At 51.8% G+C, this 23,869-nt stretch overlaps 1 protein-coding gene across 6 annotated transcripts in view; it reads right to left on the reverse strand.

The window, feature by feature from the left end:
- Positions 1-10,994: 10,994 nt before the first annotated feature.
- Positions 10,995-23,869, reverse strand: part of KLHL25 (kelch like family member 25) — a 50,365-nt gene continuing 37,490 nt past the window's right edge. For all 6 annotated transcript variants that reach the window (XM_069559280.1, XM_069559282.1, XM_069559278.1 and 3 more), the window contains one exon: positions 10,995-12,600. The gene's annotated coding sequence lies outside the window, so the exon portion shown is untranslated. The remainder of the gene's footprint in view (positions 12,601-23,869) is intronic.

Raw genomic sequence — 23,869 nt, forward strand, 5'->3', positions numbered from 1 at the left:
CCAGCACTATCCCACCTGCAGGCTCTGCCCGGCCCGGGGGAGGGCTTGTGCCTCTGACTGGCCCTCACGTCCTTCTCAGGATCAGGGAAACGGGATCTTGGCTTCGTGGACCTGTTACAGATTCACACGCTGTGCTCAGGGGGCCCAACAGGCACAGCTGGCACGTCTCCCAGCCAGGGTCCAGGGCCTGCCTGCTGCGTCAGGGTGCATAAGGCTGGAAGTGAGCCCAGGAGCGGCTTCTGCAGCCGTGTCCCCCGGGGAGCACTGAGGGTCAGGAGAAGGCTCAGCGAGTGAGTGCTGCCCTGGGACCCCTGGACGGGGTTGCCGGCACTTGGGCACGTCACCTGAGGTCTGGCCAGGGCCCCTGGAGCAGGGCCACACGAGCCGGCGGGGAGGAGAGGGACCCCAACTCCTGCCCAGGCCTGCCCACCCGGGCCCTGGAGTGGACCTCAAGGCCGGGCGGCCCCTGCCCTTCCTGTACCGGGGCGGGAGGGTTGCCAGGGGGGCTGGGGCCCTGGCTGGCCCTGAAGGAGCCTGGGCCATGGGCTCCTGTCCCATGGGACCTGCCAGCTCCTTCTATAATGGAAAAGGAAATATATTTGAGGTCTCGTATATATTTGAGAACAGGGCATCAGAGGATGAGATGGCTGGATGGCATCACCAGTGCAATGGACATGAACTTTGGCAAACTTCGGGAGATGATGAGCGACAGAGAGGCCTGGCGTGCTGCAGCCCACGGGGTCGTAAAGAGTCGGCCACTACTGGGAGACTGAACAATATACATCTGAGCTTCCCAGATGACTCAACGTAAAGAATCCTCCTGAAGTGCCAGAGCCGCAGGAGACGTGGGTTCGATTCCTGGGTTGGGAAGGTTCCCCTGGAGGTATCTTCAGTATTCTTGATGAATATAATACGCACTCAGTATTCTTACCTGGAAAATCCCATGGATGGAGGAGCCTGGTGGGCTCCAGTCCATAGGGTTACAAAGAGTCGGACGCGACTAAAATGACTCAGCATGCACACAGATAAAACACATGAACGTATAACTGAATCACTTTGCTGTGCATCTGAAACTAACACAATATTGTAGATCAGCTACACTCTATTTTCTTTTTTTTAAGGTCCTTCTTTCCTGACTATAATCTACAGGCTCAGGTGTACCAGGATGCATGTCTGGTTCTTTTGCCCTACGCGTGTTTCCTCCAAATATTTCCACTGCATAACTAACTGGCCATAAAGCAACTTTGTCCAAGGAGATAAAATAATGAAAAATAAGAGGGACATTAAAAAGGACATAGTAAAGCATGAGAAATGAATAACAAAATTAAAAACACTTTCTTGTGACACACAGACTATTTGAATATATTTAAAATATGTGTAGGTTCATGGCAATAGTGCAGAAATAACTGACTTTGTGAGTTGTACCAAAGACAGAAATGGTCTGGGCCTGACAGAAGCAGAAGATAGTAAGGAGAGGTGGCAAGAATACGCAGAAGAACTGTACAAAAAGGATCTTCATGACCCAGATAATCACGATGGTGTGATCACTCATCTGGAGCCAGACATCCTAGAATGTGAAGTCAAGTGGGCCTTAGAAAGCATCACTACAAACAAAACTAGTGGAGGTGATGAATTCCAGTTGAGCTCTTTCAAATCCTGAAAGATGATGCTGTGAAAGTGCTGCACTCAATATGCCAGCAAGTTTGGAAAACTCAGCAGTGGCCACAGGACTGGAAAAGGTCAGTTTTCATTGCAATCCCAAAGAAAGGCAATGCCAAAGAATGCTCAAACTACTGCACAATTGGACTCATCTCACATGCTAGTAAAGTAATGCTCAAAATTCTCCAAGCCAGGCTTCAGCAATACGTGAACTGTGAACTTCCTGATGTTCAAGCTGGTTTTAGAAAAGGCAGAGGAACCAGAGATCAAATTGCCAACATCCGCTGGATCATGGAAAAAGCAAGAGAATTCGAGAAAAACATCTATTTCTGCTTTATTGACTATGCCAAAGCCTTTGACTGTGTGGATCACAATAAACTGTGGAAAATTCTTCAAGAGATGGGAATACCAGACCACCTGACCTGCCTCTTGAGAAACCTATATGCAGGTCAGGAAGCAACAGTTAGAACTGGACATGGAACAACAGACTGGTTTCAAATAGGAAAAGGAGTACGTCAAGCCTGTATATTGTCACCCTGCTTATTTAACTTCTATGCAGAGTACATCATGAGAAACGCTGGACTGGAAGAAACACAAGCTGGAATCAAGATTGCCGGGAGAAATATCAATAAACTCAGATATGCAGATGACACCACCCTTATGGCAGAAAGTGAAGAGGAACTAAAAAGCCTCTTGATGAAAGTGAAAGTGGAGAGCAAAAAAGTTGGCTTAAAGCTCAACATTCAGAAAACGAAGATCATGGTGTCTGGTCCCATCACTTCATGGCAAATAGATGGGGAAACAGTGGAAACAGTGTCAGACTTTATTTTTTCAGGCTCCAAAATCACTGCAGATGGTGACTGCAGCCATGAAATTAAAAGACGCTTACTCCTTGGAAGAAAAGTTATGACCAACCTAGATAGCATATTCAAAAGCAGAGACATTACTTTGCACTAAGGTCCATGTAGTCGAGGCTATGGTTTTTCCTGTGATCATGTATGGATGTGAGAGTTGGATTGTGAAGACAGCTGAGTGCCGAAGAATTGATGCTTTTGAACTGTGGTGTTGGAGAAGACTCTTGAGAGTCCCTTGGACTGCAAGAAGATCCAACCAGTCCATTCTGAAGGAGATCAGCCCTGGGATTTCTTTGGAAGGAATGATGCTGAGGCTGAAACTCCAGTACTTTGGCCACCTCATGCGAAGAGTTGACTCATTGGAAAAGACTCTGATGCTGGGAGGGATTGGGGGCAGGAGGAGAAGGGGATGACAGAGGATGAGATGGCTGGATGGCATCACTGACTCGATGGACGTGAATCTGAGTGAACTCTGGGAGTTGGTGATGGACAGGGAGGCCTGGTGTGCTGCAGTTCATGGGGTCGTAAAGAGTTGGACATGACTGAGCAACTGAACTGAACTGAACTTATCTTCCAAGTCATAGTATTTTATACATTTTTTGACTTACTCATTTGTTTTGCCGACATCACACTTTTTCATTCAACTTTCCTCCTTCATTAAGAAAGGTATTAAATATCTGTTTTCCAAGCACAAAGAGCATATTCATAGGTGAGCTCTGTGTTGTGTTGTGAAAACTTCTTTCAAGACTGTTTCTGGTGTTTTGTCACATGTCCACTGATAGATGTTCCAAAGTTCTACTGGAAATGTAGCTTCAGCTCTGCGTCTTCAAATCACAGAAGGGTTTGCAAACTGCTGTCACCATTGCCTAGTACAGCAGGCAGTATGGCTTCACTCTCTCACTTCCCACCTCCAGTAAGTTTCGTCGCGTCCATATTGCGTGTGTGCTCGGCTGCTCAGTCTTTTGAGCCCCGTGGACTGTCCATGGGGTTTCCCAGGCAGGAATGCTGGGCTGGGTTGCCGTTTCCTCCTCCAGGGGGTCTTCCCGACCCAGGGGTTGAATCCACGCCTCCTGCTTCGGCAGCAGATTCCTTACCAATGCGCCACCTGGGAAGCCTCATGGCCACATCAGTTCAGTCGCTCAGTCCTGTCCGACTCTTTGCGACCCCATGGACTGCAGCACGCCAGGCCCCCCTGTCCATCACTAAGTCTGGGAGCTTACTCAAACTCATGTCCATCGAGTCGGTGATGCCATCCAACCATCTCACCCTCTGTCGTATATGTCGTGGCCATATACGTAGTGGTTTTATCCACGATTAAAAATATATGTATTTATTTGACTGTGCCGGGTCTTAGTTGTTGCATCAGGCTCTTTAGTTGAGACATGTGATCTCTTGGCTGCAGTGTGTGGGGTCTAGTTCCCTGAGGAATCCAACCCAGGCCCCCTGCATTGGGAGCTCAGTCTTGCCACTGGACCACCAGGGAGGTCCGTCATCCACCATTTTCAGACCCCCTACGTCTACCTGTCACTGCATACGTGGTTATGAAAATGCTAAATGCCAGTGGTTCCTGAAAGTTCCTAAGATTTACGTGATATGCAAATAGGAGGATGGCACCAAGGGGCAAATGAAGCCAGTTGTGAAACTGTCAACCAGTTATTTTACTTTCTACACCAACACTGCCTTATGGCCTATTAGGCCGTGAAAATGCTGGGGACAAAGATGTTGATGGCGAAGATCCTTATGGAGTAAATTTCTGGAACCTCCGGGAGGGCCCCCTGGCCCAGGAAGGCCCGGCTGAGGAGCAGGGAGGGGAGGCAGTGGGCAGTGGGCGCCCCTCCTCACCCTGGGAAACTCTGCAGCTCCAGAGACACTGACCCTGCTGTTGGAGGGCGTTTAATTTTGTCCTTCATCTCTCATGCTTTGTCATGCCCTTTCAAACATTGCTCTCTTTGTTGTCAGTCACTCAGTCGTGTCCGACTCTTTGTGACCCCGTGGACTGCAGCACACCAGGCCTCCCTGTCTTTCACTGTCCCCCACAGTTCACTCAAACTCATGTCCATTGGGTCAGTGATGCTATCCAACCATCTCATCTTCTACTATCCCCTTCTCCTGCCCTCAGTCTTTCCCAGCGTCAGGGTCTTTTCTAATGAGTCAGCTCTTCTCATCAGGTGGCCCAAGTATTGAAGCTTCAGCATCAGTCCTTCCAGTGAATATTCAGGGTTGATTTCCTTTAGGATGGACTGGTTGAATCTCCTTGCAGTCCAAGGGACTCTCAAAAGAGTCTTCTCCAACACCACAGTTCGAAAGCATCAATTCTTCAGTGCTCAGCCTTCTTTATGATCCAACTCTCACATCCATACCTGACTAGTGGAAAAACCATAGCTTTGACCAAACAGACCTTTTCTTTTTCATTATTTTTTATGGCAAAGGTGCCTTATGGCCAATTAGTCCTGTCCTCTTTCCTGCCTTGGAAGCCACAGCCCTTGAAGGCCCTGTCGGTCCTTTTGGGTTCCAGGTTCCCAGGACCCCTTATCCCATCCCAGGTGGGAGGACTCCTGCTCGCATCCCAGAGTCGGTCCGGCCCCTGGGAAGCCAAGGAGCCTGGAGTCAGGCCTGCAGGGCACAGACTGGGCGCATATCCCGCCCACTGCGATGGCGGTGGCCATCCGACTGTATCCAGGGCTCCCTGGTGTTTGGTGCTTTACAGAGCTTGACCTTAATCCCTCCTGCTAACCCCACCTTCGGTAAGCCTCTATCAGAGAACCAAACGGTTTATCCGAGCCTGCACACAGATGAGACAGCTGGGACCCAAACCAGTGGGCTTAGCCCCGAAGGCCACCTTCTGCCCACTGCAGGCTGGTGCCTCCCACCAGTGTGAGCCTGTGACGAGCAGCTTTAACCTCTTGGCCTGTTTCCTCGCCAGCAGGAAGGGGACAAGGATGCCCACCGCTAAGGGGGTCACTGTGAGGATTAAAGGAGGTGAGGTAAAGCACTGGTCAGGGGACAGCAGAGTTGCAGCTGACGGATGCCAGCACATGCAGGGCCAGGCTCTGAAAGGGGCCGATAGCTGGACTCACATGTCCTGCTCAGAGAAGAAGCAGCAGGTCCACATAGGCAGGTTCCACTGCACACCAGGCAGGTAGATGGAGATGGTATTGTCCCTTGGTAGCCTCTCTCCCCTTTGTTCAGTAATACAGGTTTACTGACACTTCCCAGCCTTCCTTGGGAGTGTGCAGAAATTATGTGTCCTTAAAGAGGCTTATGTGTCCTTATGTGTCCTTAAAGAGGTTTGCTGGTTATAGCATAATCTTCCCCTCCCAGTGCCTGGAATGCAGATGAGATGGCAGGGCCTAGGTGGCCATATTGGGCCAGGAGGTAGAAGCCTCAGTGCAAGCCAGCAGATTCACCAGACAGGAGGTTGGGCCCAACCCTGTGCAGCCACTCTGGTCTTGGCTTCTTTACATTCACGGCACAGCTGCATAAAGCAGAAACACATCTCTGCTTCCTGTCGGCCTTTTCTACAGCAGCCTGACCCAAGGCCGATCCCAAGTGTCCAGATACCAGGCCTGGGAGGAGAAGGTGCTTGCCTTGGCTGGTCTCAGCACTGCGGCAGGAGTGAACAGTGTGATGGGGCCGGAGTGTCCTCCCGGGGGTGGCGCTGGAGGCCGTGCAGGGCAGCTGTTCCTGGCTATTCTACCAGCACTGTACTTTTGAGATCACTCACTCACTCAGGTGATGATTAATTTTATGAGAAACGTGCTGTAATACCTCAACCTCAGCATCTGAAGCATTACTTCACAGTGTTAAAGCCCAGTTTGGGCTCTGGAGGCCTGGGCACCCTGAGGTTGAGAGCAGAGGTGCCCTCACCCTGCCACCAGGGTGCACCATGAGGTCAGGTCACCCACAGCGCCCAGTGGTGTGTCTTGCCTGTGCCCACAATTTTTTATTAATTGAGGTATAGTTGAGTTATAATATTGTGTTGGTTTTCGGTATACAGAAAAGTGACTCAGCTATGTGTGTGTGTATATATATTTTCAGATAACTTTCCATCATAGGTTATTATAAAATATTAAACATAGTTCCCCGTGCTATACGGTAAATCCTTGTTGCTTATCTATTTTATGTATAGTAGCTTGTATCTGTTAATCCCATACTCCAAATGTATTCCTCCCCACCCCTCCCTTTCCCCTTGGATGACGACGGCAAGTTTGTTTTCTCCTCTGTGAGTCTGTTTCTGTTTTGTATACAGATTAACTTGTATTATTTTTTTTAGATTCCACATGGAAGTGGTATCCTATTTGTCCTTCTCTTACTTCACTTAGTGTGATCATTTCTGGGTCCGTCCATGTTGCTAAAAATGGCAATATTTCATGATTTTTTACAGCTGATTAATATTTGTTCATATAGACCACATCCTAAGCCAGTCGTCTGCTGGTGCACGCCTCGGCGGTCTCCACGTCTTGACTATCATAAGTAGTGCTTCTATGAACTCTAGGGTGCGTGGATCTTTTTAAATTACCTTTCACTTTCTCTGGATATGCGCCCAGGGGAGAGACTGCTGGATGATATGGTGGCTCTATTTTCAATTTTGAAAGGACCCTCCGTACTGTTCTCTGTGGTGACTGTACCAACGTCTCCACACCCTCTCTAGCATTCATTTATAGACTTTCTGATCATGGTCCTGACCCTTGTGAGGTGATACCTCACTGTGGTTTTGGTTTGTATTTCTCTAATGGTGATGTTGAGCATCTTCTCATGTACCTATTGGCAATCGGCACTGTCTTCTTTGCAGAGATGTCTAGTTAGGTTTTCTGCCCTTTTTTTTGACTGGGGAGTTTGTTCTTTTCCTATTGAGTTGTATGCGCTGTTTGTATATTTTGCATATTAACCTCTTATCTTTTGCGTTGTTTGCAAATATTTTCTCCCATTCCATACGTTGCCTTTTCATTTTGCTGATGGTTTCCTTTGCTGTGCAAAAGCTTTTAAGTTTAATTAGGTATCATTTATTTTTTATTTCATCTTGGGAGACTGATCTAAGAAAATATTGCTACAACTTATGACAGAATGTTTTGCCCATGTTTTCTTGGAGTCTTATGATGTCATCTTTTATTTTGGCCTTTGTCTTTTTGTATATGAAGTGTTCTAATTTCATGTGTTAATACATGTAGCTGTCCAGCTTTCCTACCACCGCTGAAGAGACTTTTCTGCGCTGTACATTCTGGCTTTCCTTGTAGATTGACCATAGGTGGGTGGGTTTATTTCTGGGCTCTCTATTCTAGGCCTTAGGTTTGTGGGGAGTTTGACCTCTTCCTTTCCAATTTGAATACCTATTATTTCTTGTTTCATTCACCACAGCTAGGACTTTCAATACTGTGTTGAATAGAAGTTGTGAGTGGGCATCCTTGTCTTGCTCAATTTTAGCAAGGTTTTTATCTTTTCATCACTGACTGTCGTATTAGCTGTGGGGATGTTATAAATTCCTTTTATGATGTTGAGATATGTTCCCTCAACACCCACTTTGGTGAGAGCTTTTATCACGAATGGATGTTAGATGTTATCACCTTTTCTCTATTGAGGTGATCATGTAGTTTGTGTCTTTTGTTAGTGGGGTGTATCACATTTGTTGTGGATGTTGACCCATCCTTGAGACCTGAAATGGAATTCAACTGGACTATGGTGTATAATCCTTCTTATGTACCGCTGAATTGTTTGCTAATCTTTTTTTTTTTTAGGACCATACTATGTGGCATGTGGGATCTTAGTCCCCCGACCTAGGATCGAAACTTTGTCCCCTGTATTGGGAGCAACTAGGGAAGTCCCTCAGTCTGCTGATTTTTTTAAGTATTCCCATATTTTTATTAGTCTTATTTATTGACTTTTTTTCATTCCAGCAACAGTGGAGGATAAAAAGTACTTTCTTCATGCACAAAGGGTGTCCAAATGACAGAAGCTGCTGTAGGAAGGACGTCTTTCTGTTGGTGAAAATTTCTGAGTGCTTGGGCTGGCTGAGGGTGGCCCCAGCAGGATGCCTGCAGTGAAACTCCAGTGTCTGGAACCAGCCCGCACAGCCCAGGAGACATGCTGGAGAGTAACCCACCCTGTCCACCCTCACCTGGCAGTTTTGCCTGGCCCAGGAACATTCAGTAAAAGGTAGCCAAGTCCCTGTCTCCTGGTCCCCAGCCCCAATCCCAGGCCAAGAAATGCACACCAGAAAGATATGGGGCCTGCTCCATGCCAGGGGATTGTGGTGTGATCCTGATACATCCTTCTCACTAGACTGCTGGTTGTCAAGGTTTGCTAATATTTTGTCGAGGAATTTTGCATTAATATTCATCAAAGATATTCGTCTGTAAATTTTTTTTTTTAGTGGCTTTGTCTAGTTTTGGTATCAGGGTGATGGTGGTTTCATAGAATGACTTTGGGATTGTTCCCTCCTTGTCAGTCTTTTGGGAGGGTTTGAGAAGGATCAGGATAAACTCTTTGGTAGAATTTCCCAGTGAAGCTGTCCAGTCCTGGACTTCAGTTAGCAGGGAGTTTTTGCAACTACAGATTCTGCTTCACTTCTAGTGATTGGTTTGTTAAAGTGACACTTCTTCTTGACTCAATTTTGGCAGCTGTAGGTCTCTATAAGTGCGCCTGTGTCTTCTGTTGTCCAATTTGTTGCTGTCTAACTGTCCACTGGATTCCCCCATAGATTAGTCAGTAAAGAATCTGCCTGCAATGCAGGAGACCTGGGTTTGATTACTGGGTTGGGAAGATCCCCTGGAGAAGGAAATGGCACCCCACTCCAGTGTTCTTGCCTGGGAAATCTCCTGGACAGAGGAGCCTGGTGGGCTACAGTCCATGGGGTCATAAGAGTCGGACACAACTTAGCAACTTCACCAGCACCAGCTGTTCCTAGTATTCTAGCATGATGTTTGTGTTTCTGTGGTACTGGAAGGTATTTCGCTTCTTCCGTTCTTATTTTGATTATTTGGTTTTTTTCCCTGGTGAGCCTGACTAGAGGTTTGTCAATTTTATTTTTTTTAAAGTAGCTTAGTTTCACTGTTTTTTTTTTTTTTTCCCCCCCATTTGGGGCTTCCCTGGTGGCTCAGACAGTAAAGCGTCTGCCTGCAATGTGGGAGACCCGGGTTCGATTCCTGGGTCGGGAAGATCCCCTGGAGAAGGAAATGGCAATCCACTCCAGCACTCTTGCTTGGAAAATCCCATGGACGGAGGAGCCTGATAGGCTACAGTCCATGGGTTTGCAAAGAGTTGGACACGACTGAGCGACTTCACTCACTGTTCCTTTTAAATCTGTTTTCTCTCTGAACTTTTTATTCCCTTCCTTCTGCTGACTTTAGCTTTGTTTATCCTTTGAAGTTGCTTGAGAGTCTCTAATTTCTTCAGGAGGCCGGTACCACTGTGAAATTCCCTGTTAGGACTGTTGCGCTGCGCCCCACAGGTTTCCTGCGCTTGTGTTCTCATCGCTTTTGTCTCGAGGTGTTTCCTGATTTCCTCTGTGATGTGATCCTTGAGCGGTGCTTCTTCAGTAGCCTGTTGTTTAGTCTCCATGTATTTATTTTTTCCCCATTTTTCTTTCTGTGATTGATCTTGAGCTTCATACCCACTGTGTTCAGCAAAGATGCTTGAAGAATAATTTCTATCAATAATCTTTCTTAATGACTTCAGCACTTCTCTTACCGGCTCTTTGAACCTGGGGTCTAGCAGACTGGTGAGGTCCGCTTCATTATTGGTACTTTCACAGGATTTCTTGTTCTTTTAATGGGGATCAGGTCCTCTGCTTTTCCATTTTACTTTCGGGTCTATAAATTTAGAAGGAAGAGTTACTTACTGTGGTTCCGAAGGGGGTGTTTTCCTGTGGGAGCATCCTTGTGTAGACTGTGAGTCCAGTATTTTAGGTGTGAGGACCGCTGTTGGAAGGGACGCCAGCCTCATCCTTCCCCAAGGTGTGCTGGCCACTGTCCCCTGGATCAGGGGTGTGTGTGGTGTCCAGAGCCTGCGGTGGGACATTGTGCAGGGCCTCCTCTTTACTCTGTGGTCGTCACAACCCTGTCTGTCCCACCTTCTTGAGTTTACAGAGCCTAATAGCTACGAAAATGTGTGAAAGGAGCGCAGGCAACCTGGGCATTAGTGTCATAGCTGATGCTAGACACTCGAGTAGTGATGCCTCCCTTAACACTGCTTGTGTTACTTTCACACAAAGTAGCGTTAACTGGGGGCTCACAGCACACAAACATGGCAATCATCTTTAAGCTGACACTCATGCAGGGGCTTTTTAGGGAAGGAATATTCGGCAAACCACTTGAGAATCAGTGTAAGGCCTGTGGTGCTGAAATGACCTGAAGACAGGAGGCCCTGTCCTCTGGGTGCCTGTGGGTCTCCCCCAGCACAGCAGGCCGGGAGCCCTGACCGCTGCAACAGAGATCAGCCTGCTCACGCCTTGCGTCCCCCAAGACTGGCCTCGGCACCCCAGGAAGGCAAGATTTCTCAACTCTTTTATTAAGTTAGAAATGGGTAAAAACAACACAACTTGTGGAGAAAGCACCACTGTGAGGTCCTTTGTGCTGTCAGACCTGTACTTAGCGCGGCAATCCAACAGGCCGGGGGCCCCTCCAGGCGGTAGGGACGCTGGACCGGGGCTGCCTCCTCCCCGGCATCTTGGGCTGAGCCATCTCCTGGGACCAGGCCCCTGGCTTCTGGGTGGCTGAGAGGAAGCTCTGACAAAGGTGGGGGCCGTGGGGTCCCAGGAACCTGGAGACATGCCTTCTGACTTTCCCCCAGGGGAAGCTGATGGTCTACGGCTGGTGCATATCTGTGGGCGAATCCTGCCCCAAAGATGCCCTCGGGGCCCCAGGAGACGCCCACAGGCCCGGAGGCGGCACAGAGGTGTCCTGTAAGGGGGCAGGGCCAACTGGAAAGCAACCGGCCCCATGAGTACTACAGCCTACTTGGGAGCGCCAAGCCACACAGTCCGCATAGCAGGCGGTCTGGGAAACCACCCGTTCTGGCCCCCACGGTGCACCGGGGCAGGCAAGGAACAAAGCCACACCCTCTAACACTAGGTGACGGGGGCCGCTGATAGGAGCCGACCTTTCCAGAAACCCGAGGCTGCGGCTGGACCTGTGAGGTGCCCGATACTTGGGAGGTGGGAAAATGAACAAACGCTTGGCAGTTCTCTCGCGACCACTGTCACGTTTTGAGCTTAGGGGACACATGATCCAGACCCCATCACCAGCTGGAAGGTTGAGAGGCCAGCATCACGGGGCTGTGTCATCCTCCAAGCTGAGTCCAGCCCTTGGTGGGGTCTGTCGTGGGCACCCTGGAGTCCCCCGCTCACATCTGCTCCTGACCTGGGCAGGTAGGGTCCCTCTCTGGGGGCAGGGTGCTCCTGGCAGGAAATGGGGTCATCACTGCCTCTTGGGCTGGGCTCTGAGGGGAGGTAATGGGCAGCCCCATGGGCACGTGCCGCCCGAGGCCTCTGCACACCTGTGTCTGCACCCGGGGCATGGCTGGTCTGACCGGAAGATGGTGAGGTCGCTAGGGGTGAGGCCCAACTCTCGGGAGCCTATTTAACACTGGTGTTGAGAAAGCCTGGTGGCTGTCACTGAACGGTTCTCTCCCTTAGGACTTTCTCCACAGCACAATCCAGTCTCAGCCCCGATGCACCCATTCCCAGGGGCGTCCTGTGTGGGGAGGCTTTACAATGTCGCCAGGGAAGCCTGGAGCCCAAGACTGTGCTGCCCTCCTGCCCCAGTCCAGGATGCCCTCAAGGCTTGGCAGACGCGTCTTTCTCCTCCAGGCCGAGGGAGTCCTGGTGTCCGTCCACGCCCCCTGGAAGGTCCTCTACCCCCCACCCCACAAACCACCGCAAAGCAGGCAAGGCCTCAGCCAGACCCACAGGACGCAGAGACGGCTCTTCTTCCCTGAAGCTCGGAGCAGCCCCCGAGGCCACCGCTCCCAGGACTGGTGGGCCAGCTTCTGGCAGCTCAGAGCGCTGGGCCGGGTGGAGCATCCCACAGACAAGGTCAGGGCCACGTGCATGAGTGAGGGCCGCGGCCGTGGGGCGGGGAGAAACACGTAGCGTCTGTAGAGGAACGAGAGAGAAAAGGTGAATCCCCACCACCCTCTGTCCTTACCTGGAGCCAGACGTGATCACAAGGCCACAGGGAGGGGCTGGGGCTCACCGGTCTACAGCAGTGAGGCCCGGAACAGGCCCGTCACCTCCCTGAGCTGTGCTTTGCTCACCTCCATTCAGCTTCTCCAGACACACGCTCTGCACACCCTCAACCCAGCAGGCAACTTGCCAGGCCCAGAGCACAGCTGCCGTCTCCGTGGATCGTGCTCCAGTGGGAGAAACTGCAGGCTTGTACAAACAAATATATACAGCCAACACACAGAGAAATGCTATATGTGGGGGAAAAAACCAAAACTTAAAAAGAGATTAGAGAGCCATTTTGCACCAGGAACTGCAGTCTAAAGTCCTGGGTGAGAGCCTTGTGCATCTGCAACCTATGAGCAAGTGAAACTGAGCTCCACTCAAAGGAAAAAAAAAAAGCCAATAAAACATGGAAGAAAGCAAGTGCATAAAACAGTAGCGGAGACACAATGGCAGAGCAGAAAGATGTGCGCTCACCCCTTCTTACGAAGACTCCGAAATTACAATTAACTGCTGAGCAGACATCAACAACAACAACAAAATGCTGGAACCCACCGAGAAAGATACGCTACGTCCACGACGAAGAAGCCACAGTTCGATGGCAGGAGGGGTGCAATCTCGATAAAATCAGATCCCGTACCCGTGAGGAGGGCAACTCACAAACTGGAAATTATTACAGAAGTTGTCCAGCGGGAGTGAAAGTTCTGAGCCCACTGTCAGGCTCCCCAGTCTGAAATGGGAGGAGGCATCTCAAGAGAACCTGGCTTTGAAGGCCAGCAGGGTTGGACTGCAGGAATTCCACTCTGGGAGGGTGCATGGAAGGTCGTATGCACACGAGGACCCAGTTAAACAAACCAGTGACCTCATAAGAGCCTAGGCCAGACCTACCTAACCTGCTGGTACTGGAGGGTCTCCTGTGGAGGTGGGGGGCAGCTGTGACAGATGGCGGGGACAAAGACATTGAAGGCAGTTGTTCTGGGGAGTACTCACTGATGTGAGCCTTCCTGGAAAGCATCATTTCCTCACCAGGACCTGACCCCACCCAACAAGCTGTGGACTCCATGCTGGGATGTCTAGGCCAACAGGGTGGGAACGCAGCCCCACCCATCAGCAGGCAGGTTGCTTAGACACATCCTGAGAACACAGCCGTCTCTTTGTGACCCTGTGGACTGTAGCCCAGCAGGCTCCTCTGTCCACGGGGTTTCCCAGGCAAGAATACTGCAGTGGGCTGCCATTCCCTTCTCCAGGGGATCTTCCCACCAGGGGTTCAGGGATTGAACCCACAGCACCTGAATCGACAGGAGGATTCTTTACCACTGAGCCACCTGGGAAGCTTCACACTACATTTAAACTGATAAAAAAATCGACAACAAAGAATACTCTACCAGCAAGGTTCCCATTCAGATTTGATGGAAAAATCAACAGGTTCACTGACAGACAAAAGCTAAGAGAATTCAGCACCACCAGACCAGCTTTGCAGCTAATGATAAGGGAACTTCTCGAGGTGGAAAAGAAAAGGCTACAACTAGAAACAAATTACAAATGGGAAAACTCACTGATGAAGGCAAACATACAGTAAAGGTAGGAAATGACCTCCACACAAATATGACATCAACTGTGAGAAGAGGAGAATACGAATGCAGGATACTGGAAATGCATTCGAAATTAAAAAACCAGCAACTTAAAACAAGCTTGTTTATATATAGGCTGCTATATCAGAACTTTAAGGTAACTGCAAACCAAAAATTGACAATAGATAAACATAAAAGGAAAAAGGAATCCAAACATAACACCATAGTCATCAAATCACGAGAGAACAAAATGGGATGAAAAAAGATCTACAAAAACAAATCCAAAACAATTAACAAAATGGCAAAAGGAGAGGATACATGCTGCCCACAGGAGACCCACTTCAGATCTAGGGCACCTACAGACAAAGTGAGGGGGTGAAAGCTGGAGTAGCAATCATCATATCGGACAAAATAGACTTTATCAGGTCTGCTACAAGAGACAGTTTTCCTTATTGCAAAGTTTGGACTTAAATTGAGAAAAGTAGGGAAAACCAACAGGCCATTCAGATATGACCTAAATCAAATCCCTTACGATTATACAGTGGAAATGACAAATGGATTCAAGGGATTTGATATGACAGAGTGCATGAAGAACTATGGACAGAGATTCATAACACTGTATAGGAAGTGGTGACCAAAACCATCCCCAAGGGGATAAAAAACAGAAGGTAAAATGGCTGTCTGAGGAAGCCTTACAAATAGCTGTGAGAAGAAGAGAAGCGGAAGCCAAAGGAGAAAAGGAAAGATACACCCATTTGAATGCAGAGTTCCAAATAGCAAGGAGAAATAAGAAAGCCCTCCTCAGTAAGCAGTGCAAAAAAATAGAGGAAAACAATAGAATGGGGAAGACTAGAGATCTCTTTAAGAAAATAAGAGATACCAAGGGAACATTTCATGCGAAGACAGTCACAATAAAGGACAGAAACGATATGGACCTAACAGAAGCAGAAGATATTAAGAAGAGGTGGCAAGAATACACGGAAGAACTGTACAAAAAAGATCTTCATGACCCAGATAACCACGATGCTGTGATCACTCACCTAGAGCCAGACATCCTGGAGTGTGAAGTCAAGTGGGCCTTAGGAAGCATCACTATGAACAAAGCTAGTGGAGGTGATGGAGTTCCAGCTGAGCTATTTCAAATCCTGAAAGATGATGCTGTGAAAGTGCTACACTCAATATGCCAGCAAATTTGGAAAACTCAGCAGTGGCCACAGGATTGGAAAAGGTCAGTTTTCATTCCAATCCCAAAGAAAGGCGATGCCTAAGAATGTTCAAACTACCACACAATCGCACTCATCTCACATACTAGCAAAGTAATGCTTCCAATTCTCCAAGCTAGGCTTCAATAGTACATGAACTGAGAACTTTCAGGTGTTCAAACTGGATTTAGAAAAGGCGGAGGAACCAGAGATCAAATTGCCAACATCCACTGGATCATAGAAAAAGCAAGAGAGTTCCAGAAAAACATCTACTTCTGCTTCATTGACTATGCTAAAGCCTTTGACTGTGTGGATCACAGCAAACTCCGGAAAATTCTTAAAGAGATGGGAATACCAAACCACTTACCTGCCTCCTGAGAAATCTGTATGCAGGTCAAGAAGCAAGTTAGAACTGGACATGGAACAATGGACTAGCTCCAAATCAGGAAAGGTGTACGTCAAGGCTGTATACTGTCACCCTTCTTATTTAACTTGTACATCATGCGAAATGCCAGGTTGGGTGAAGCACAAGCTGGAATCAAGATTGCCGGGATAAATATCAATAACCTCGGACACGCAAATGACACCACCCTTATGGCCGAAAGTGAAGAGGAACTAAAGAGCCTCTTGATGAAAGTGAAAGAAGAGAGTGAAAAAGTTGTCTTAAAACTCAACATTCAAAAGACAAAGATCATGACATCCGGTCCCATCAGTTCATGGCAAATAGATGCGGAAACAATTGGAAACAGTGAGAGACTTTATTTTTTGGGGCGCCAAAATCACCGCATATGGTGACTGCAGCCATGAAATTAAAAGACGCTTGCTCCTTAGAAGAAAAGCTATGACAAACCTAGACAGCATATTAAAAAAGCAGAGACATTACTTTGCCAACAAAGGTCTGTCTAGTCAAGGCTATGGTTTTTCTAATAGTCATGTATGGATGTGAGAGTTGGACCATAAGGACAGCTGAGCACCGAAGAACTGACGCATTTGAACTGTGATGTTGGAGAAGATTCTTGAGAGTCCCTTGGACTGCAAAGAGATCAAACCAGTCAATCCTAAAGCAAAGTAGTCCTGAATATCTTTGGAAGGACTGATGCTGAAGGTCCAATACTTTGGCCACCTGATGTGAAGAATTGACTCACTGGAAAAGACCCTGATGCTGGGAAAGACTGAAGGCAGGAGGAGAAGGGGACGACAGAGGATGGATGGTTGGATGGCATCACCAACTCAGTGGACATGAGTTTGAGTCAGGCCCCAGGAGTTGGTGATGGACAGGGAAGGCTGGCATGCTGCAGTCCATGGGGTCACAAAGAGTCAGACACGACTGAGCAACTGAACTAAAAAAAAAAGAATTAATGCCATTTGCAGCATCATGGATGCACCTAGAGATTCATGCTAAGTGAAGTCAGAGAAAGAGAAATATCATAGGATATCACTTATAGATAAAATGATACAAATGAACTTATTTACAGAATAGAAACAGACTTGCAGACTTAAGAGAATGAATTTATGGTTACCAGAGGGGAAGAGCTGGGGGTTGGCATAGGTTGGGAGTTTGAGACTGACATGTACACACTGCTATATTTTAAAACGATAATGAGGGGCTCCCTGGGGGCTCAGTGGTAAAGAATCTGCCTGCCAATATAGGAGACTCGGGTTCAATCCCTGGTCTGAAGACCCCACATGCTACAGAGCAACTAAGCCTGTGCTCCAGAGCCCGGGACCACAGCTACTGAGCCTGCACGCCCTGGAGCCTGTGCTCCACAAGAGAAGCTGCTGCAGGGAGCAGCCCGCACACCGTAACAGAGAACAGCCCCACCTCCCCAAGACTAGAGCAACAAAGACCCACACAGACAAAACGTATGGCAGAAACCAGCGCAATACTGTAAAGCAATTATCCTCCGAGAAAAAGATTTTTTTTAAGTAATAAAAAAAGTTAAAAGATAACCAACAAGGACCTACTGTATAGCACAGGGAACTCTGCTCAATATTCTCTAATAACCTAAACGGGAAAAGCATTTGAGAGAGAATACGTACAAGTATGCATACAGCTGAATCACTTTGTGGTACCCCTGAAACTAACAACACTGTTATCAACTACACTCCAATATAAAAACCTTAAAGATAATAGTAAAAAAAAAAATTAGAGATTAAAACAAGAACTTTTACTGTGGCAGAGGGTGTGGGAAGGACACCCCTAGACCTGCAGGACATAGGAGTTTGCTCGAGAGGCAAGGAGCAGCATGTGCAGAAACCCTGGGGTGGGAGTCCAGCACGTCTGAGGCTGAACGCAGGCCAGTGGGGTGGAGACGCTAAGGGAGGGCGGGCGGACAAGGCCAGAGAATGGGGGCAGGCGGCGCGCAGACGTGCCACAGCTAGTCACGCCGCCAGGAGGAACAGCACGGCTGCGGCAGCAGGCAACACGCTCACTCCTGCACTCGACAGGTGTTCACTGCACTGCCTGTCCACCCGGACCCCGCAGGACGAGCTGAGACGGTTGCAGAGCTCACACTCCAGTGCCAGGCGCTCGGTGGAGCAGCTGCGCTGAGCTTCACGTTTTCCTGCGGAAAACAAGGCGATACCTGCCTCCCAGAGAAGGATGGAGCCATCTAACGCACGTGAAAGGTCTAGCGTAAAACGGCCTGGGAGCAGCGAAGAAAACCCAGCTAGCCAGCATGGTCAGTTTCTAAAGCCCAACCCGCAGTGACAGCTCGGCGTAATCTGGCCCAACTCCAAGCAGGGATGTGGCCGTGTGTCCATCCAGGAGGTGGGGTCCCTGGCTGGAGCTCAGCTCCTGGGCTGCTCACCTCGCGGAGAAAGGACACAGCAGGCCCAGGAAGGAGCTGGAGTGGGTGCGGAGCGGGGAACACTCGGGACAGCGACGTAGGGCTGTCCATCTCCGTGCAGTTCTAACAACAGTTTCTCTGAGGACTTCCCCAGTGGTCCTGTTACTGAGACTCCATGCTTCCAAAGCAGGGGCCCAGGTTCAACCCCTGGTCAGGGAACTCGAGCCCGCATGCCACAACTACGAGCTGGCATGCTGCAACAAAGATCAAAGATCCCACGTGCCGAACCTGAGGGCCGCCCTGCTGGCTCAGAGGGTAAAGAAACTAAGACCCGTGCAGCCAAGTACATTTAAAAAACAAAAACAGGCTCTCTGGAGTGCCGCCAAGGGTCTTCCCCACCCCGATGGTCCACACCCACCCACGAGCCATTTCCACGCTGATGCCACTCGTACTCTGGCCAGCTGAGCGCCACGGGCTCAGAGGTGGCCCAAACCAAGGAAGCAGGCTTGTGCCAGGAGACACAGATGACGCCGCCTCTATGACATCCAACTGCTGGAGGGGGCTTCACAGGGACTCCAAAAGGAAAGAGGAGGAGGCTCCCCGCCAGCAGAGCCTCGGTCCCCAGCGGCCGCATCCTCGGTCTTGCAGCTCTGGGCGTGTTTCGCCTGTGCGGCTGTCAGCCTGACATCAGCTGGGAAAGAGCCACGAGGGCAGGGAGCTCACGTCTAGCTGTAAGTCTGTACTTGCTTAAGTCACAGGATCATGAACACAGTTCCAGCTAGCGCAGGCACCTGTGGGCCCTTCTCCTTCAATGGGATGCAGCCCTCGCTCCCACGGCTCTGAAGGCGGACTCCGGCTCTGCCAAGCTGCTGGAGCCCAGGGGTCAGCAAGCTCCCAGAAGGGTGCGCCACCCACTCCACATCTGGAGAGCCCTGACTCTGGGAAATTGGCCTGAGTCAAGTCAGCGCCCTGCTCTGACAGAGCCCTGAGCCACTCCCATGCGCTGGGCAGGGCGACTGCTGTTTTCTCAGTGGGGCTGGTGAAGGCTCCCCAATCCCTCCAAGAGCCTCACTAGCCAGAGCTCCAAACGGGCCCCGAACACCCGGAGATGCTCTAAGGTGGTGAACCCAAAACTCGGGGGCCTGGGCCCCCCACCCCCGCCAGGCACACAAGGCGGACATGGACTTCCCTCAGGGCAGGGCGCCACTGCTGCCCCAGACCAGGCTCTGACCCGCGGGAGCCCCTCTAGGCTGTCCTGAGTTGCTGAGGAGGCGGCAGAGGAGCTGGGGGCGGCACTGCCCAGGCCCACACTCACTCTGAGGTCACTCAGGGAGCCCTGGTCTGGGCCGCCCGGAGTTTTGGCAGCCGCCTCTCTGGGACCTAGTTTCCTTATCTGTGAAACGGGACTACATTAAAAAAACAAAATGTTGCCTGCCACATCAGTAAACAAAAGCTGCTGCAGCCCTCAGCCGTCACAGCCTCCTCGGACTGTGCACCCAGGAGACTAGGAGGGAAGGCAAGGGCACCGGCCCCAGGAGCTGAGGTGCGCATCAGAGGGGTGGCCTCAGAGAGCCCGGACTCCTGCATCTTCCCGCACAGAGGAAAGAGTGCTTGTGATGTCTGTGCTCTGCTTAGTCGCGTCTGACTCTCTGCGACCCTATGGGCTGTAGCCCGCCGGGCTCCTCTGTCCATAGGATTCTCGAGACAAGAATACTGGAGTGGGTTGCTAGTTCCTCCTCCAGGGGACTTTCCCAACCCAGGGATCAACCCCAGGTCGCCCGCATTGCAGGCAGATTCTTTACCGTCTGAGCCAGCAGGGAAGCCCAAGAATACTGGAGTGGGTAGCCTGTCCCTTCTCCAGGGGATCTTCCTGATGCAGGAATCATACCAGGGTCTCCTGCATTGCAGGCGGATTCTTTACCAGCTGAGCTGCTGGTTTTCTTTAATCACCAGTTATCTTTTCATGTTCGGACTCCCTGGTCTTTGTTGCACAATCTCCTATATACACTGGCTTCCCCTCTGACCTCTTCAGAGCGGTCCCTCAGAGCTGAGATGCTGTGGTCTGGGCTTAAGTCCTGAGTTTTGTCTGCTGAACAGAACATAATTCTCAACCCTTAGGTTATGCACCGTTTTTCCAGTCAACAGGACCCGTGTCCACCTCACAGAGCAGACGTGGGGTCAGCGGTCACCCCACCGCCGTGCGCAGCCCCCCCCCCCCCCTGCCAGCCCTGTGACTGCCCAGTCCTGAGGGTCACTCACCCACGGGGGCCCTGGCAGGCGGCCCACAGCCACCAAGGCCATCCCGGCTGGCACGGGGCCACGCTGTGCAGATGGACGGACGGACGCGGGGTGCTTCATCCCCCTTCAGCCCAGCCCCAAACCCTAAGCTCTGGGGTTTCCTCCTGGCCGCCACCGCTTTAAGGCCAGACAGAATGTGCTGAATCCACCCTCCTGTGGTGGCGGGGGGATCACAGGCTCAGCCTCTCCCTGAGCGGGACTGGAGGGCGTGCCTGCCCACACCCACCCCCTGGGGCTGGTCCCCCACAGTGCCCAGGAGGAGAAGACAGCTCCAGGCAGGCTTCTGATGCTCTAAAGACCACAGGCCAGAGGCAGGCAGGGTCAGGGCAGGAGAGAGAACGAGAGGAAAGGAAGACCACGCGTGGCCTACACTTGGCGGGCAGCCCAGAGAGGTGGGCGCCCACCCCAGCTCCAGGAGCCTCCTGGCCACTGTCATCCAGAGACAAGGATCAGACTGCGACCCGGGAGGCGAGGGCTGGCCCTAGAGATCTTGCAGACGGTCAGCTTCAAAGAGCGTCCCACCCCACTGCCGGGCAGCACTCAGGTGGGCTGCAGTGGGCAGCGACTGGTGCCAGGGTGCAGACACGGGGATGCTCGGGGCCTGGGTCTCCAGAGCCACCTGCAGGCCTGGGGCCCGGCCAGGGTTCAGATCCCGCTCCGGCCCTCACCAGCTGTGGCCTCACACCAGTCACCCAACCTGGGTCTCGGTACCAGGAGCACCTCCAACAGACACTTCCGAGCGGACGGAATGAGCTCATGGCCGAGAAACAGAGCACTCGGGGATGACCAGGGGAGTCACCCGGGGTGGCGGGCGGGGCTGCAGAGCGTGGAGCTCTCCAGCTGGTGGTCCCTGGAGTCTCTGGTTCGGGGACCAGAGAGGCACTGCAGGCTGGACCCTAGGCCAGGCCGATGCCTGCAGGAGGGGCTGGAACAGCAGCGCAGGGAGGGGGCACTTGGGACACGCTGGTACAGTCCCCCTTCTCTGGCCCCGGCACTGGGGGTTCCCGGCTGGCAGCCAGGCTGGGTGGGGGGGTGGTCCATGCTGGAGGGGGCGGGGGCACCAGGGGCACTAGTCTGCTCATCCCGGCCTCCGTGAGCCTTGCCGAGGGTGCTCGTGCCCAGCCCCTCACCCACCGCTGCTGTCTGGGGCCCCTCCCACCCCGTCCACCGGCCACAACTGCACCATCCACCCAGAGCCCAGGGCGGGCCAGGCACACCCAGGCATCACCCTCCGCCCCAGCGCCCCTGCTGGGTCCCTGTCCGAGACCACAGCACCTGCCCCGGGCTGGGGAGTGCTGAAGAGGCAAGGCCTGTGAGTCACTCGGCCAGGGGCACGGAAAGGGCAATCCTGACCGTGCGGGAGGGACCCTTCCAGAAGGAGGGGCTGGCCCAGGGACACCCCAAACCAGAGGCCGTGGCCGCCTAAAGCATTCTGAAACCATCACCACCATCCTCGCCTCATCACAACCTCGAAGGAAAGCTGACTCTGAACCTGGACCCTCACCTGATCTCTTCTACTCAACTAGTGTGAGGAATACAATTTTTATCCCCATTTCCCAGATGGCAAAGCTGAGGCTCAGGGAGGTTGAACAACTGGATCAAGCAGCCAGCGAGTCAGAGCTGAGGGCCCACGCCTGCTTCCCTTCCCCAGTCCCTGAAACAGGGGGAAGTCCTGGGAAAGTAGCAGGCTCATGGGGTCCTGCTGATCTCCCCGCCCCCCACCCCCAAACCCTCTCCTGCTTGGGAGGAACTGCCCTCCAGGGCCCCGAGGACAGGCCAACACCAGACAAGGTCACAGCCCCTGGCCCTGGGTGGCCTGAGGTGGGATGAGGCGTCAGAGCCTACAGACCACAGGTTTCCAAGAAGGAGACGCCAATGTTCTCTTTGAAGCCTGCTCCCCAGGGGACCAAGGTCTGTGGCCGGTCAGAGTTTTCTCCCAGAGAGAAAGAGAGCAGATTCAACAAACAAAGCAGAGAAACCGTAAAGGAGAACAAAGCCTGTTCCCACCAGTTCGCTCTTTACGATGCCTTGCACCCTGTATGGATCTGACGCCTTTGCGGGGGCCAGCTTCGCCTGCCTGCTGGGGATGGAGCCCTTTAAGGGCCTCGAAGGCCTGGCTGGATCTGACTTAGCAGCTGAAATATCAGATTCCATTCAGAAGCCACCCAGCCAAGTACGACTGCCTCTGCCTGCCTCCGCTGCGTGGAGTTTTCAAGATTTTTGTCAGCAGCCGCCAGGCCAATGAGGAAATGAATTTTCAGCTCAGGCTGGCCCCATACACTGTTCCTGTGACCTGAACAGCATGGGGCCAACGGCTGGCTCCTCCGATCTGCAGGAGCATGGGGCAGCAGCTGTGGGCAGGGAGAGGCTGGAACCCAGGACAGCCTGGGGTGGGCATCAAGGCACCCCTGGCATGACCTGGCATCTGATCCCACCCTCCCCTGAGCTTCCTGGAGCCCCCAGGACTGATGCCTTCTGCCTTCCACCCACTGGGGGTCCCGGGACCTCACCACCCCAAGGGACGAAGATCCAAGGCAAGCTAAGAGGCGGGACCTGACCATGGATGACCTTCTCCAATGCCCACCAGTCTACACCCCGTCCCAGCCCCTGTGCCCCTGCCAGGCTGGCTCAGGACACCCAAATCCAACCTCAGAGCAGGCTGGATCACCCCAGAGGGGCTGCAGGAAAGCGCCCCCCCCCAAAGGGCCCCGCCAGGACAGCCTGGCCCCCTTCCCTTGACTCCATTCATCCTGCACCCTGGACAAGCCCCTCCTGCCAGCCCCCTGCCCCTTCGATGCCCACAAGGAGCGCCTGACCGTGTCACCTCGCCCCTGGCCTCCACTGTGTCCTTCCTGTTTCACGTGGTGACTTCATGGAACGATGTCACTGAGATCAGAGAGTGTGGTAACCCAGGGTAACCAGGGCAGCCCTGCTGGGAAGGCCTCCTCTCCATTTTGTGGAGGGATGGGAGGAGACGAGAGGCTCCCTCACGTACCGGGGAGCACACAGCTGCCCACAGGAGAGGCCAGGCCCAGCCCACAGCCGGGCCCAGTGCCCTGGCCCCAAGCCCACCCGAGTGCCCCGTCCACTCCCCTCCTGCTGCTCCTCACAGACCGCCTGGTGGGGCACTCACCTTGACTGCACTCTGGACTCTCCCAGAGCTACCCCAGCTCTGAGCCCTGGGCCCCAGACACCCTGACTGCAGTGGTCTGGGCTGAGGCCTGGGCTCAGCATTTGCAGAGGACAGAATTGGTGGCCTTGCCCAAACAGAGGGGCTTCCCTGGTGGCTCAGACGGTCAAGAATCTGCCTGTAATTGACCCAAGTTCAATCCCCAGA

The sequence above is a fragment of the Ovis canadensis genome, chromosome 18 (genome assembly GCF_042477335.2).
Source record: "Ovis canadensis isolate MfBH-ARS-UI-01 breed Bighorn chromosome 18, ARS-UI_OviCan_v2, whole genome shotgun sequence".
NCBI lineage: Eukaryota > Metazoa > Chordata > Mammalia > Artiodactyla > Bovidae > Ovis > Ovis canadensis.